Source organism: Ambystoma mexicanum, chromosome 7q (genome assembly GCF_040938575.1).
Source record: "Ambystoma mexicanum isolate Mex_15411 chromosome 7q, UKY_AmexF1_1, whole genome shotgun sequence".
NCBI classification, from domain to species: domain Eukaryota; kingdom Metazoa; phylum Chordata; class Amphibia; order Caudata; family Ambystomatidae; genus Ambystoma; species Ambystoma mexicanum.
In genome coordinates this window covers 514088123-514103600 of record NC_090941.1, presented here as the reverse complement: position 1 = coordinate 514103600, position 15478 = coordinate 514088123, and positions in this window count along the sequence as shown.

The following is a 15478-nucleotide window of genomic DNA, read 5'->3' as shown; positions in this document are numbered from 1 at the left end:
ATGGGGAACAACACGCGAAAATAAGGGCGTAACTGGGGATGCACTGCACGGAAGCAGAGGTAACGCCCACACGCACACGAACCACACGTATTCATGGAATGGAATAGGGCAAACCCACGCACAGCCAAAGCCGCGCACAAGCTGAAACACGTCCGCCACACGAAGGCAGGCGGTAGAGTCCCAGCGCATCAAAAAAGTGGCGCCGCGGGAAGTAAAATACGCGATTGAGCGGGGTACGTGTATTCCGGGTGTGTGCGGGAAGTGACACACGCGATTGAGCGGGGTACGTGTATTCCGGGGGTGCGCGGGAAGTTACACACGCGAATGAGCGGGGTATGTGTATTACGGGGGTGCGCGGGAAGTTCCACACGCGATTTGGCCGGGTACGTGGATTCCAGGGGTGCGCGGGAAGTTCCACACGCGAGTTGGCCGGGTACGTGGATTTCAGGGGTGCGCGGGAAGTTCCACACGCGATTGAGCGGGGTACGTGTATTTCGGGGGTGCGCGGGAAGTGACACACGCGATTTGGCCGGGTACGTGGATTTCAGGGGTGCGCGGGAAGTTCCACACGCGATTTGGCCGGGTACGTGGATTTCAGGAGTGCGCGGGAAGTTCCACACGCGAGTTGGCCGGGTACGTGGATTTCAGGGGTGCGCGGGAAGTTCCACACGCGATTGAGCGGGGTACGTGTATTTCGGGGGTGCGCGGGAAGTGACACACGCGATTTGGCCGGGCACGTGGATTCCAGGGGTGCGCGGGAAGTTCCACACGCGATTTGGCAGGGTACGTGGATTTCAGGGGTGCGCGGGAAGTTCCACACGCGATTGTGCGGGGTACGTGTATTCCGGGGGTGCGCGGGGAGCAGCACACGTGAATTGCACGTGTGGGTCCTCCCAGGTGTACCCTCTACACCCTCCACGGCCCCTGCAGGTGGCTCACACCACAGGGGCCTACCCAGCACATGTCCTGCAGGCACCCCATCCACCATGGCCATGCTCACCAGCCAACCCACATATCAACTAGCACTACTGCCCACCAACGCATGTCCCCCTGCACCCCCAGCCACCAGGGGCAGCCTCCAGCAGGCCCCCACCATGTCTCCCCCCACCCCCACCCCCCACCAGTGCAGGGGCAGCCTCAAACAGGCCCCCACTCATGTCCCCCTGCACCCCCACCCCCTAGCATCCAGGGGCACCCTCCACCTGGCACCCACACATGTCTCCCACCACCCCCACCCCCCAGCAGTGCAGGGGCACCCTCCACCAGGCCCCCACACATGTCCCCCTGCACCCTCACCCCCCAGCATCCAGGGGCACCCTCCACCAGACCCCCACTCATGTCACCCATCACCCCCACCCACCAGCAGTGCAGGGCACCCTCCACCAGGCCCCCACACATGTCTCCCACCACCCCCACCCCCCAGCAGTGCAGGGGCACCCTCCACCAGGCCCCCACACATGTCCCCCTGCACCCCCACCCCCCGGCATCCAGGGGAACCCTCCACCAAGCCCCCACCCATGTCTCCCACCACCCCCACCCCCCAGCCACCAGGGGCAGCCTCCAGCAGGCCCCCACCCATGTCCAACTCATGTTCCCCACCCAACATGTCATCACAGTCCAGATCCCTGGTCTCTATGGTCAGCCCCCAAATGCAAAACACCCACCCGAGTATTGCATCCACCCACTCATATTCTGCAATTACATCACAGAACACCAATTGCAAGTTCCAAAACAAACACATGTCCCTCACATACACCCAATGGGTGTCAGTGATTCTCTAAACACTTAACATGAAATGCATGAAAACAATGAGACACCACACATTGAAGTGCAACAAATAAATAATGTATTAAAGGAAAGATGAATAGAAACAAAAATGAAGAAACAGAAATGTGAATGGAAAAAAATGAAAAGAAGCATGTCCGTTCAAAATAAAAAAAAAATTAAAGAATATAGAAATCCAAAGTAATGTAGTACAAAGTCAATGTCCACCAAACAAAATCCAATGTGAAAAAAAAATTATAAGCCATTGATCCATGGATAATGTTAAAAAAGAAAGTATGTACAAGTCCACAACTATGTACAATGCAAGAAGCCAGGGTCCATCATCCCAACAAAATAAAGGAAACCTAACTAACTACACTAACTAATAAAAAAAACTATATACAAAAATGTGGCCAATGTCCAAAAGGTCCAAATGAAATAAAAACAAAAATGAAACTTAACACTACCTACATAACTATGTACAAGGGCAGCGGGCTAGTTCCACGGCTCACTTCTGGATGTGCCGGGCCAGGGCATCATCGAACTCCTCCTCAATGTCCCGGAGGCAGTCCTCCTCCATGGCCCCGAGGGTCCGCAGGGCCGTCGACGTGTCCACCTCCAAAGCCCTGCGGATTGCCTCGAGGCACTCGACCCGCCTCAGGGCCCTCTGCATGGAGTTCTCCGCCCTGACCATTGAGAGCCGTGCCTCTTCCGCCCGCTGCCGCTCCGCATCTATGGCGTGGCCCAACCGCTGCCACACGGAAGACACTTTTTGTCCTGGGTCCTCCTGCCCTCCGGCCGATGCCTGCCCCTCCGATGTCGAAGGCTCGAGCCTTCATGGCTCCCACCATGGTGCTGCTGCTGCTGTGCCTCTGCCCCTGCACTGCCTCCTGCTGCCTGCACATCCTCCGCCGGCTGGGGTGCAGTCGTTGACGTGGCCACCCCTGCTGGACGTCCGACTCCCGACTGCGGCAGGGATGCCTCCTCCACCAGCCTGGCCGCACCGTCAGAGGCAGCTCCACAGGGCACCCAGGTGACTGATGGGTGGGAAGATGGCACAGAGGACGACTGGCGCGTAGGGGGTCCAGCTGAGGAGGGGGTCGTGGCAAGCCCCATCAGACGGAGGAATCCGGCCTGGGTGACCTGTCCCAGCAGGCTGACGTGGTCAACGAGCCATTCGAGATGATGTGCAGTCTCTTCATGAAAAGACTGCAGGTCACCTCGCATGGCCCGTTGACGCAACGCCACTCCAGCCAGGACAGGCTCAACCCGGGCCTGGATAGCCACGTCCGCAGGCAGAGGAAGGCCAGTTGACGTCAGCTCATCCCCTGCCTGAAAACTGGTCTGGACATGGGCATCCCTGCTGGTGCAAGATGATGCAGGGACAGGATCAGGGACAGGATTGCACACAGGCACCTCCGCGGCGGCCTGTGCTGCCTCCTGTCCCTGGTCCTGCACTGCACCACTAGCACCAGTGGGATCCCCACCCCCAGACCCCGTCTCCGGTGCTTGCACGGCCTCCTCCTCCACCAAACCCCCCACCAACCTGGATGACTCTGTGCCATCTTCCCCCGTTGGGCCCTGTGGGGTCCCAGCTGCCCCTTCTGCTGCCCAGGAGTCCAACTGCAACCTCCGCCTCTTGGACCTCCCCCCGGCAGCTGCGGCCTGGGACGCGGCACCGGACTCCTCACTCCCCGACGAGATGACAACCTGGGAGGGGAGCCGGGCCTTGCGTCTCCGGCTGGCGGTGGGATCCCCGCCGCTGTGCTCCACAGCACCTTCTCCGCCCTCTTCATCAGTTGACGCTGCAGACAGGGAGAAAAAAAACACAGGCATCAGGGCACTGTACAATGGACACATACACACATGACAGTTGTACATGAGTGGCATTGGCAAACCTCAGACATGTCATCACAATCCCCAACACACATGTCATTACAACTTGCACACACGAGCCATACCACAGCCATGTTGCAACTGCCAACACCATCCATACACATACAACAGCATCAGCAGCCAAAGGGGAGCCAGACATCACATGCAACACAGGAAGTGCACCACACATGTACACACCAACCACCACACTTGCATGCATGTGTACACCTCTGCTAAGTGTCGCAGTGATCAGACGGGCATCCATGTCACATCTGCCAATCAGGCTTCCACATACCGCTGTCACATGCATCCATGTTGCATCACTGTTGCACCCTTGTCAAATACACACACATGCACATGTACACAGCGCTGATACAATCAGCTGAAAACAACATACATGCGTGACATCACAGACATGTCTACTCACATACACATTCATACAAACTTGTGTGCCCACACAACTGCATTTGGCATGCAAGCCCACACACACAGGCACCATCCATGTCTCACACATTACAGCCCTCGCATGTGTCAGCCCCACGGCCCTGTACACCCGCACCCATACTCGACCCCATACAAACAGATGTGCAACCTGCACACTACTGAACAATCACCACACGCACTGCTCACAATCAGGATGCATGTACACTCACCGCTCGACTCCAGACGGGTCTGCCTCTCAAGGACCTGGACGTGGAGCGCTGGGGATATGTGTTCCAGGACCCTCATCTGTTCTTCCGACAAGTGGCCCCGGCGCCCCTTGGCATCCGCTGCCTTCAAGAGGCGCCGGGCCTTGGTCAGGGTCCTGGACCTGAAGTCCTCCCAGCGCTTCTTGACATGTTGGAAGTCGCGGACTGCCACCCCCTCCGCGTTGATGGCAGTCACGATGTCAGTCCAGATCCGAGTCCGTCCTTCCTTGTCGGCGCGGCAACTTCCGAAGAGGGCATCATACTGCCCCAGGACTTGCTCCACCAGGACACCAACTTCGGTGGCACTGAAGCTGGTGCCCCTCTGCCTCTCTGGCCGGGGGTTGTCAGTGGTCACAGATGGAGTTTGCCCCGACATGACAACCCCAGAGGCAGGAGTGGGTGGGCAACTGGGTCCTGGGGCTGCGCTGTCGAGCGATGGAATCCCAGTCGGGAGTCTTTGGTTCCAGCAGGGGTGGTCACACCAACAGCACCCCTGGCTGATGTGCAGGCAGCAAATGGCAGGGCACATGGGCAGCAGGCAGTCAGGCAGCAGCAGATGGCAGGTGGGAGCGTGCTCGGGGCTCTGGGGGGCAGTAGTTCGGCCTTCTGGGCAGGAGCGTGGTCTTCCGTGTGCTTACGCGTGGCCAGCTTGATACGGAGTGATTTGGCACGTGAAAATTCTGCACGTCAGCGTGTAATTCGAGGAAAGGCCCTTAGCGCGTAAGCGCGTCTGCACGCATACGCATTTTCATTGGACCAAAGGCCCTCAGCGCGTGAGCGCGTCTGTGACGTGACGTGCGAGGGAGTATCCCTCATTGCACGTGATGACAGTACACACGTGGATCCCAACCAATCGCGTGTGAAGGTTCACGGGACCCGGAACACACGTACCCCGGCCAATCGCGTGTGGAACTACCCGCGCACCCCGAAACACACGTACCCAGGCCAATCGCGTGTGGAACTACCCGCGCACCCCGAAACACACGTACCCAGGCCAATCGCGTGTACGCTCGCTCCCCTCCGATCACACGCGATGACACCCGAATACGGGAAACCAACGAGTCCGCCCACACGGAGGCGTCCCGCGCCCGCGCACAGCATAAAAGTGCACGCAAACAACAAACGCGTATATACAGCGACGATGAATGCCCCATTTGTTGCTGCAGTGATTGTGGGACACCGCAGGAGGAGGAGAATAGCCAGGGCACGCATTTTTGCACCACGGACAGGCCTTTTTGGGATGCCTGACGACCAGGTCTACGGCAGGTATAGGTTTCCACCCCATATCATCCTAGACCTGGTCAGGGAGTGGGAAGATGACCTCACATCCCCCACCCTTTGCTCCCAAGCATTGAGCCCCTTGGAGAAGCTGCTCAATATCTTGCATTTCTTGGCCACTGGTTCGTTTCAGCGGACCACTGCCATAGTGGGGGGGGTCTCACAGGCCACGCAGTCACGCTGCCTACACCAGGTACTGGCAATCATGACAGCGCGCCCCTCAGTCCGCAGGCACATATACATGCCCAGAACACCCGCAGAAAGGCAGGCCGTTGTCCTGGATTTTTTCAGGGTGGCACACTTCCCCAAAGTGCTCGGTGCCATAGATTGCACCCATGTGGCCCTACGTCCACCTAGGGCCACTGAGCACATCTACCGAAACCGCAAGCACTGGCATTCCATCAATGTACAGGTGGTATGCGATGCAAAGGGAATCATCACCTCTGTGTATGCAAACTACCCTGGCTCCACCCATGACAGTTTCATATACAGAATGTCCGCCCTGAGCCGGGCCCTGGAAGCTGGGCAGCATGGCGACACATGGCTCCTAGGTGAGTACAAATGCCCTTGCACATGCATGCAAGTCACACACAGACAAATATACCAACCCTAATAATCTGAACAATTATCACCTCCCCAGGGGACAGTGCCTACCCTCTGAGCAACCACATGATGACGCCAATCCGGAACCCCACCACACCACCCCAGGTAAGATACAACGCTGCCCATATTGCAACCAGGGGCATAGTGGAGCGCACATTCGGAGTGCTCAAGTCACGTTTCCGCTCCCTTGACCGCTCTGGTGGGCAACTACTCTATGCACCAGCAGTTGTGTGCAGGATCATTGTGGCAGCATGTGTCCTGCACAATGTTGCAACACGGCAGGGCGTCCCGGTGGACATGGTGGTGCCCCCACATCCCCAACCACAGTCACAGGCGCTGCCCATGGGAGGGGACAGGGCACGTGGCGAGGTAGCCCGGACCCAGCTTGTGGCCACATTTTTCACCTAAACTCCAACCCCTGCGGAGTGCACACAGGCCTGGCACATACCAGGTGACAATCGGTGATGACAAAGTGACAGTCAACTGTCACAACCCTACCACCCTGAGATAGTTGCCATGGAAGTGCCACATCGTCTGCATCCCTAGCTACTTAAACACAAGCTATCCTGTGCAACCAAAATGCACACATGACATGTGACATGACATGAGCCATACACAAGTATTACAAGGCACAATGAGGCAGGGGGGGGGGAACAAGGGAACACAGAGAACGGTACTACTAGGCCAGGTGTCATTGTGATTGTGCAAGTGCAGGGGTAGGGGGAAGGGAAAAGTGCAAGGGTGGGGGGGAGTCCAGTACAGGGGAAGTAGGCCAAAAAATTATACATAGGTCGCCTGGTGGCAACTGCTAAGGTAAGTGCAGACGAGTGCTGGGAAGGGAGGGCTGTAGGGATAGAGAGACAGTACTGCAGTGCAGGGGGTGCCAGGGTGGGAGTGCAAGTGGACAGTGGCTGGGCCAGGGACCGAGGTTGGTGAGAGTGGCCCAGTTGCAGCTCCTGTGCAGTTCCAGTGAACAATTCTGCAAGGGAGAGGCAGAGAGTAAGCAGAAGCAAAGAGGAAGGTCTTGAGGTGCTTCCAGAACTGGAGATGGTTCCCCTCAAGTTCAAGTCAGGAAGTCTGTTCGAGGGGGAGGGCCCTGCTGCGGAGAGAAACCTACCCCCAGCTAGTTGCTCTGAGAAGCGGATGACCTGGACATGCAAGGTGTGCATCACACACACCTGCAAAACAGGCCATGGCCATCACTGTCATGTCAGTCAAACCCTCCCAAACATCAACATGACATGGCAAGCAATACCCATACACCGACCCAGTAACGATAAGGTACACATTTCCATGTCCTAAATGTACAGTGGCATCGGACAATGATGCCTGACCCGGAATCCGATGAAATGACAAACCAACAAAATGTCCCACCAAAAATAAGTCGATTCCAAATGCATTACAACAGTCGTAGACGTAACATCACAATGAATGCCTGGCTATATGCACATGATGCATTGCAAAATGAACACTGCAGCTCATGTGTGCAATGTCCTACTCCTGCATCACACTGCTCAGCGCACAGCACAGTGAACAGCCATTGCGTGTGATGCACACCCTGAGCATCACATCTAAGTGACAGACTACATCAAAAATCAAATTAGGCATGTACTCGAACCATAATCGGTCACAGAACATGTGCTGGCGGGACACAGTGGGCACCAGAAGGCAAACAGTGTACACATGGCTATGCAAGGGTGGGAGTACATGGAGTGCATCCGAGTGCAAGTGTGTGGTTCTGCAAGGACATGCACTCCACATATGCATGTGCACTCAAGTGACCATCAGTGTTCCCTACACATCACATGTGAACATCCACCATGTGTACACCCCAGCATGTCAAACCACTACTATCCCCTCGCACCTGAAAGGAAAACACAACACATGAACAGGCATTGATCAGCAGAACACAACATGTACATAGGACAACAACATTACAATGTCAGAGTTCCCATCACACTGCAGGGCAACGCAACTATCAACAACAACCCCCCCCCCTCGCAAATGACCATGACCCACTGAACAACTGCACCTGGGTCATGGAGCCTCCAACCCTCATTCCCACCTGGCCACAGGATCACCTTTACCCTTCGTGTCCATCTCCCACCTTGTGTGTAAAGAGATGCCTGAACCCTCAGAATCCACACTCATTTCCAAAATCACATAATCCAAGGCATGAAAAGGAACCCAAACACCCTCCAGTAGATGACTTGACATAGCAGTACGTCTCAAAGGCCAAGTACTACCACAATGATGCAACAACCAAGGTAGCACAGCAAAACAATGTCACGACAGGATGTGAGACATGTGTGGTACATGACATAGGATGATGCACCATGAATGGATGTGTACTGTCACAGATCCCCTGTACAGGCGCTGGAGTCTCATGAAACAACCACCCACACCATGTCCCGGGTGCCTGCAAGGTCAAACTCACACAGGCCCCTGAGATCCTGGTGGGGAAAGAGGTTCAGGGATATGCAGTCGGGACAGGTGTAGACACACTGGATGACTGGAATGCGTGGCAGGTGAGGGGAGTAGGAATGACACATGAAACCAGGGAATGCACGAAAATGTACAACCTGCATGAACACATGCACAATCCAAACAAACTTGGACATCATTGTCATGGCCTTCTGTAGTCCAGGCTCAGGAGTGGTACGAACCAACCACCCCCTCTAGGGTTTTGGCGCCTGCAAGTTCGGGGCTTACACAGGCATCCGCAACCCCAGTGGGGAAAGAGGGTCAGGGAACATTGCTTGGATAGGCATGGGAAGCAGGAACACCGGGTAGAGGGTACAGGTTTCGAAATTGCATAGGATCACGGGTGATTAGGGTAAAAAACATACCAAATAGGACCACACATACATCCATGCATCAGTACACTCCCCAGCAAGCCTATGCAGGGCAGTTTGTAAGAAAATACAACAAGACACTTAGCTCTGGTTTTGAGTGCTGGCCTCCTGCCTGCGCACTCTCAGGTCCGGTTACAGGAGCACTGCAATGCTGCAAAGAGAGACACAGTCAGCAACCTGTACGTGCCAATTACACAAATACACAACACAAAACATGCCCCATAACAACATACAACTCTACAAACAGACAATCTGTGCTCCATGCTTCGTACCCATATATAACATCACCCCTGTGACGGGTCATTCACAGTTAATGCAGTAAGTCAGCCGCTGGTGGGTGCGTGGCAAATGGAACACCAATGTGTCACAATTCACACAACATGCAATGTTCCCTGGGTAAGCAGACAGACCCATATGGCAAGCCATGACTACAGAGCAAGTTGCGTACCACCATGACCAAAACAAAGTTGCCAGTGCATTTATCATGAAGTACGTGGAATAGACATGCACTGCACCCGAGTATGTCCCTTGCTGTATGTCCCTGTGAGCTGCCCCTTTCCATGTCTTGGAAGGCTACATGGTTGATACAAGTGCCTCAATGAACCTTGGTGTACCGCAGGGTATGTGCCACTGCCCCTGCATGTGTCCCAGACAACCAACCCTACTATCAACAGCCATCAGTCCACAAACACATCTGAGCTGCATTGTGTGCTTCAACAACAATATTTGTCTAAGCTCACCCTCAGTGCTGTGACTAAGCCTGCACGTGCAACTCGCCTGGTGCAAGCTTTGCTGTCTAGTGGCCCCCCTGTGATGCTCACATTGCCTGGAGTTCCTTGGAACATGTCAGCAGTTCTAGGATGTGGGTCTGCAATCACTGTGGCTCTGCATGTGCACACATGTGCATGTGGGCACCAACAAACGGGTCAGGAATTACGTCGTCCAATGGGCCATGTCTGCTGGCAAAGGTGCTCTGGTGCCTCATCCCCCTGCAGAAAGTGCATGAAACACATGATTAATGCATCAAAGTGATCTGTGTGTGTCTCATCATGCATCTCATTACTTGACCATGTCAGAGAGTCACATCACAAATCACACCATCAGTCCGTCTTTCACCTCCAAAGTGTGGAACACTATCTACAGCATGATTTGCAACAAGCACGTGTACAGGAAAGATATGAAACATAATACACAATGCATAGCAATCAATGTCCACATTAATCATGACACGCCCCATCTAGCAAAAGCTGAACAGTGGACAATTACACCTAAATCATCCCCACTAGGGGTGTCAACACAAGTCAAAAAGCACCAGACATGCCACAGATATGACAGTCCAAAGCCCTTGTGTAAAATTCTGTTACACCGAACCATCCTTGCGAGCCCATGGATAAGGGAGGCAGGAGTGGCATATGTGAGTCAAGGAACCCAAGCAGCAAACACATACACAAGACAACCATGAAGGGCCCAGCTGGAACAGACAGTGGATGCCTTCAAAAACCACAAGGCACCGCACTGTCACATGTAAGCACAATAGACTACAAATTTTAAACTAACTCAACTATTAACTAATTACACTAACTATGGAAAACCTACATTACCTATTTAAACTAACTATCAAACAGAAACTTAACTAACTAAACTAAAAGAAAAATCAAAAATGGCCACATACGACCCGGGGGGGAGGGGAGGCACCCAGGAGGGGGGAGGTACAGGGTGCTGCTCAACATCCACATGCGATGATGCTGAGCCAAAAAAAATACCTCCATGGGCTCAACGCCTGCACAGCACGACCTATGTGGGAGATAGATGGTCGTCCGAGTCTGGCTCATCCTGAAAAGGAGGACGTGGAACAGTAGCCTGGCCACGCCTAGCCGCAGCTTGCCCCTCGTCGGCAGCAAGTCTGCCGGACAGGTGAGCCTGGTTCTGTGTGGCGATGTTACATAGGTCTGCATGCAGGACCTCACGTGATACACGTGCTTCCTCTTGCAAGGTAGCACGTGTAACACGGAGTTCCTCCTGCAAGGCCTGGCTGGACAACCGCTGCACCTCCCGGCAAGCCTGTAGCTCAGCCGAGATGGTGCGCTCAAGCTGTGCAAACCACTCCTCTGCCTGCTGCCTCTGGGACATCATAAGGACACCCAGAGTGGATCTGAGGGAGGCATACTCCTCCCTCAGGGCATCCATGTGCGCCTCTGCGTGAGCAGCAATTCCAACTGCAATTGCTTGACGCAGAGACGACATTTCAGCCTGGCGTGCCCTGTCTGAGGCCGCCATGCCCAGCCTGAGTGAGCGGGCCGTGGACCGTGCCGCCTGCTGCTGGAGAAGCACCTGCCTAGCAGGGGGGAGCACAGATCGGGCCACACGCTCCATGCTGTCAGCGATGTTCTCCATTGCTGCCCCCTGCCGTTCTGAATTGGCAGTCATGTCTTGCTCCCACTCAGTATACAGCGGTTGCGCGCGGCGACCGCGTTGCCGGGCTTGACCCCTGCGGGACCCAAGGACCGGGGGTCCTCGCTGTGTTGGCACCGCCTGCGGCTGCACGACTACATGCCCCCGTCTACGTGATGTCCCAGGCACATCAGTGACTGGTGTGGAGGGTGACCCTGCGTCCCGATCCACCACGGGCGGAGGAACCAAGACTGTCTGATCCCTCAGTGCAGGGGTCGCAGACAGAGGAGTGTCCACATCAGAATCACTCACCCCTGACACATGGACTTGATGGTCATCCAACTCAACATGGACGTCAGAGTCGTCATCAAGGCTGGACTCATAGGCAGCCAGAGACAGGATGGACTGCAGCACTTGGGGGTTTTCGTGGCCTACCACCCCACGACCCCCACTAGTGCCGGGTTGATGTGGTCTTACCAACCCTGTGTCTGGCATGACAACACCATCCTCTGCATCCATTGCGTCATCACCTGAAAAATAGAGAGGAAAAGGTCAGTACACATGTCAGAAGCACACAACACACACACACACACCGACAGCAAAGGCATCTGGCAGACATGTGACACACAACATATGACCTTGCATGCATGCTGGGTCTACTTAGAATAGCTTCTGTGATCAGACCTGTTGAAAGGTGGCAGTTTGCATGGAAGTGGGTCTAAGCAGTGCAGAAAATGTGTACGCCACTCACTACCTACATGTACAAGCACTCCATGGTGTGTGCCAGGAAATGTGAAGGCAGTGCAATGTCAAAATCAGACATCACGTGCATTGTGTATTCAATGTGTACCATGTCTAGAAGGCAAGCACCCCTCCACCCCAGTACCAAGGCAGGGATGCCTAGCATGGTATCAAAAGGCTGACCATACACCTGTGTATTGACAAGCAGTGTTGACTGGCATCAACAGCTTAATGTGATTTCTATTACAACACTGCAAATGATGCTGGGACAGTGGGCAGGACACATGATGGAAGATCCGGAGGCCGGCCACGTGTGAAGAAGACACGACAAGAGTTGGACAGAGTCATTGGCCATTGAACAGGCTGAGGCCTGTGAGCCACACAGATTGTCAGAGCCTAAACATGTGTGCAACGCAGGACTGAGCCACAGTTGACATGGGGAGGCCGATGATATGGCAGGCAATGTATGTAACCAAGGACTCATATTACAGTGATCATCCAGTCAAGGACACATAGGGGCATGTGTGCAATGCACATGGAGCATGAAGGGGCACTCATGTCCCTGCGGGACATCTGACCCATGCACAGTACAAGTGGGATGCCCTGCATCGAGTACTAAGGCTGTACCACACGGCATATGTCTGGCAGTTTCTAAGCTGGATGTTAGCATCTACACAGGACACATGAACATGAAACTACACATTGGCAAGAATGTAGCAGACCAGTGCAAAGGTGGAACTGGGGTGCAGAGTGGCGGAGGAGGGGCAAGGGAGCATGGCCACATGGAGTCCCGCATGCAGGCAGAGGAGACACGCATGACGGTGGCATTGCATTACTTACACATCAGAACCATGTACAGGTCACATGTAGCAGCAATCATGCACAACACATCCCACAAGTGAAACACACACGTCCTCAACAACTACGCATCAACACTCACTGGACTGGGCATCAAAGTCCAGCATCTCTCCCACACCTTCGACCAATTCTGGTGGTATGAACTCCGCAACGAGAGCCTCATGCGGAGTGAGTTCTTCCTCCTCTGGTGCAGGCCCACCGCCAGTCACCAGAGTCAAGTTGTAATTTGAGGCACGCTTGGCCTTAGTGCTGCGCTTGATGTCATTCCAGCGCTTTTTGCACTCCTGCGCCGTGCGCACCTCATGGCCGAATGAACTGACATGTTCCGCCACATGCTTCCAGTGGGTGTCACGTTGGGCAGCCGTAGTCTGACTATTGGCACCCACTAGCATGTCACGGCTGTGTCCCCGCACGTAGTCCACGAGGAAGTCCAGTTCCTGCTTACAGAAAGGCTTCTTCCTCGACGTGCAGGAGGTCGTGGCTGTGTGTGGGGTCCCAGCCTGTGCTGCAGATGCAACCTTCCTCCTCTTGGACTGTGGCGCAGACCCTGGCTGGCTAATGCCGCCCTGACCAGTATGGCCAGTGGGTTGGGTGGATTGAGCCGAGGGAGTGGCAGGTGGAGGGATGACCAAAGGCCTGACTTGTGTCAGTGGCAGCTGGGTGCCCACTAATGGACCCTGCGCAGCAACATCAGCTGTGGCAGGGTCATTGACCGCAACGGTCCTGGTTGGCAGACTCACAACCGGGGTGCTGTTGGGTGCATCTGCCCCTGCACTTGCCAACACCCGGCTGTTCGGGGCAGCAGATGACATGACTGCCCCAGGGACACGTGTCTTGGTCTGAGCAGCCCGGCCTGCCCCAATGGTTTCCCCCCTGGCCTGTTGGAGATCTACCAAGGGCTCTTCAAGTGCCAACGCAGCCTGCGCTGGTAGACCCTGAGCCTGGGTGGCGGTGTCCACAACTGCACCTGCAGCTACCGCTACCCTTGGGCCCGTGGCAGTCGATGAAACGGACTGCCGGGTCATACGGGTGCCAGTGCCAGATGCAGGAGCTGCATCCCCCTGAACCACAGGGGGTGGTGGCATGGCTGCACCAACACATGGCACAACATTGTGCTCAAGTGGCGCACCCCTGCCTCTTCCCCCTCTGTGGCTGCCCTGGACACCCTGGAGTCCCCCTACTCCCTGGTCACCACGGCCACGTCCCCGACCACGCCCGCCACGAGGAGGACGCCCAGCTGAGGCGCCCCTCACCTTTGGTAGCCTCCCTACCATGGCACAGATGTAATAGTGCTGGCACAGATGGAGTGGTGCCAATGGGAGGTGTACAGCACAATTGACCTGGGCAATTGGGGTGAAGGGGGTGGGAAGCAAGATGTTAACAGCCCCCCTGCACCTGCAAGGCTGTATGTGACCCCGGTGATGTGTTGACGGGTCACGCAACGCTCAGGCACCCCAAAACTGCAGTAAAACCGTGCACGCAACCCTGCAGCCTACGTGCGTGGATTAAACCTCCCGCAGTACGCGGTGGCACCCAGTAACACGTATAACGCGTACGCGTGGGACACGCAGGCTACGATGACATCGAAAATGGGTGCGATACACAGGGGCACCCGCAGTGGGAAAAGGAGCGTTTGCGACTCACCGTCTGACTAGCGCGATGCAGAAAAACACGCGTAGCCAATACCCCCGCCAAAAGAAGAGATACGTCCTTGAGAGCTGTGAAGTAGATGGCGCGCGAAACGACTGGAAGCAGCAACACACGTCGGTCTCCACGAAAGGCACGTACAGCGAACAGCTGGGCCCACTCACCTTTAACCCGTGCTGAGGAAAACGCACGCGCGCGTCACGTCACATGCGGACGTGCACTTTTTCACGTTTGATTACGCGCATTACACGCGGACGTGCAGTTTTTCACGCGCGCACGCTTATGCATGGACCCTTTCCTCCTATTACACGCGGACGTGCAGTTTTTCACGCGCGCTTACGCCCATTACACGCAGCGTGCAGATTTTTCACGTGCCTATTCACTCCGTATGAAGCTGGCCACGCGAAAACACACGGAAGACCATGCTCCTGCCCAGAAGGCCAATTCACTGGCCCCCAGTGCCCCAAGCAGCCTCCCACATGCCATCTGCTGCTGCCTGCCTGCCTGCCTGCTGCCACCGTGCCCTGCCATTTGGTGCCTGCACATCAGCCATCTGCAGGGGTCCAGTTGCTGTGTCCACCCCTGCTGGTACAGAAGAGTCCCGACTCAAATGACATCGCTCCACAGCCCAGCCCCAGGACCCAGTTGGTCACCCACTCCTGCCCCTGGGGTTGCCATGTCGAGCACATCCACATCTGACACCAGTTGCAACCCCCGGCCAGAGGGGCAGAGGGGCACCAGCTTCACTGCCACCGAAGTTGGTGTCCTGGTGGAGCA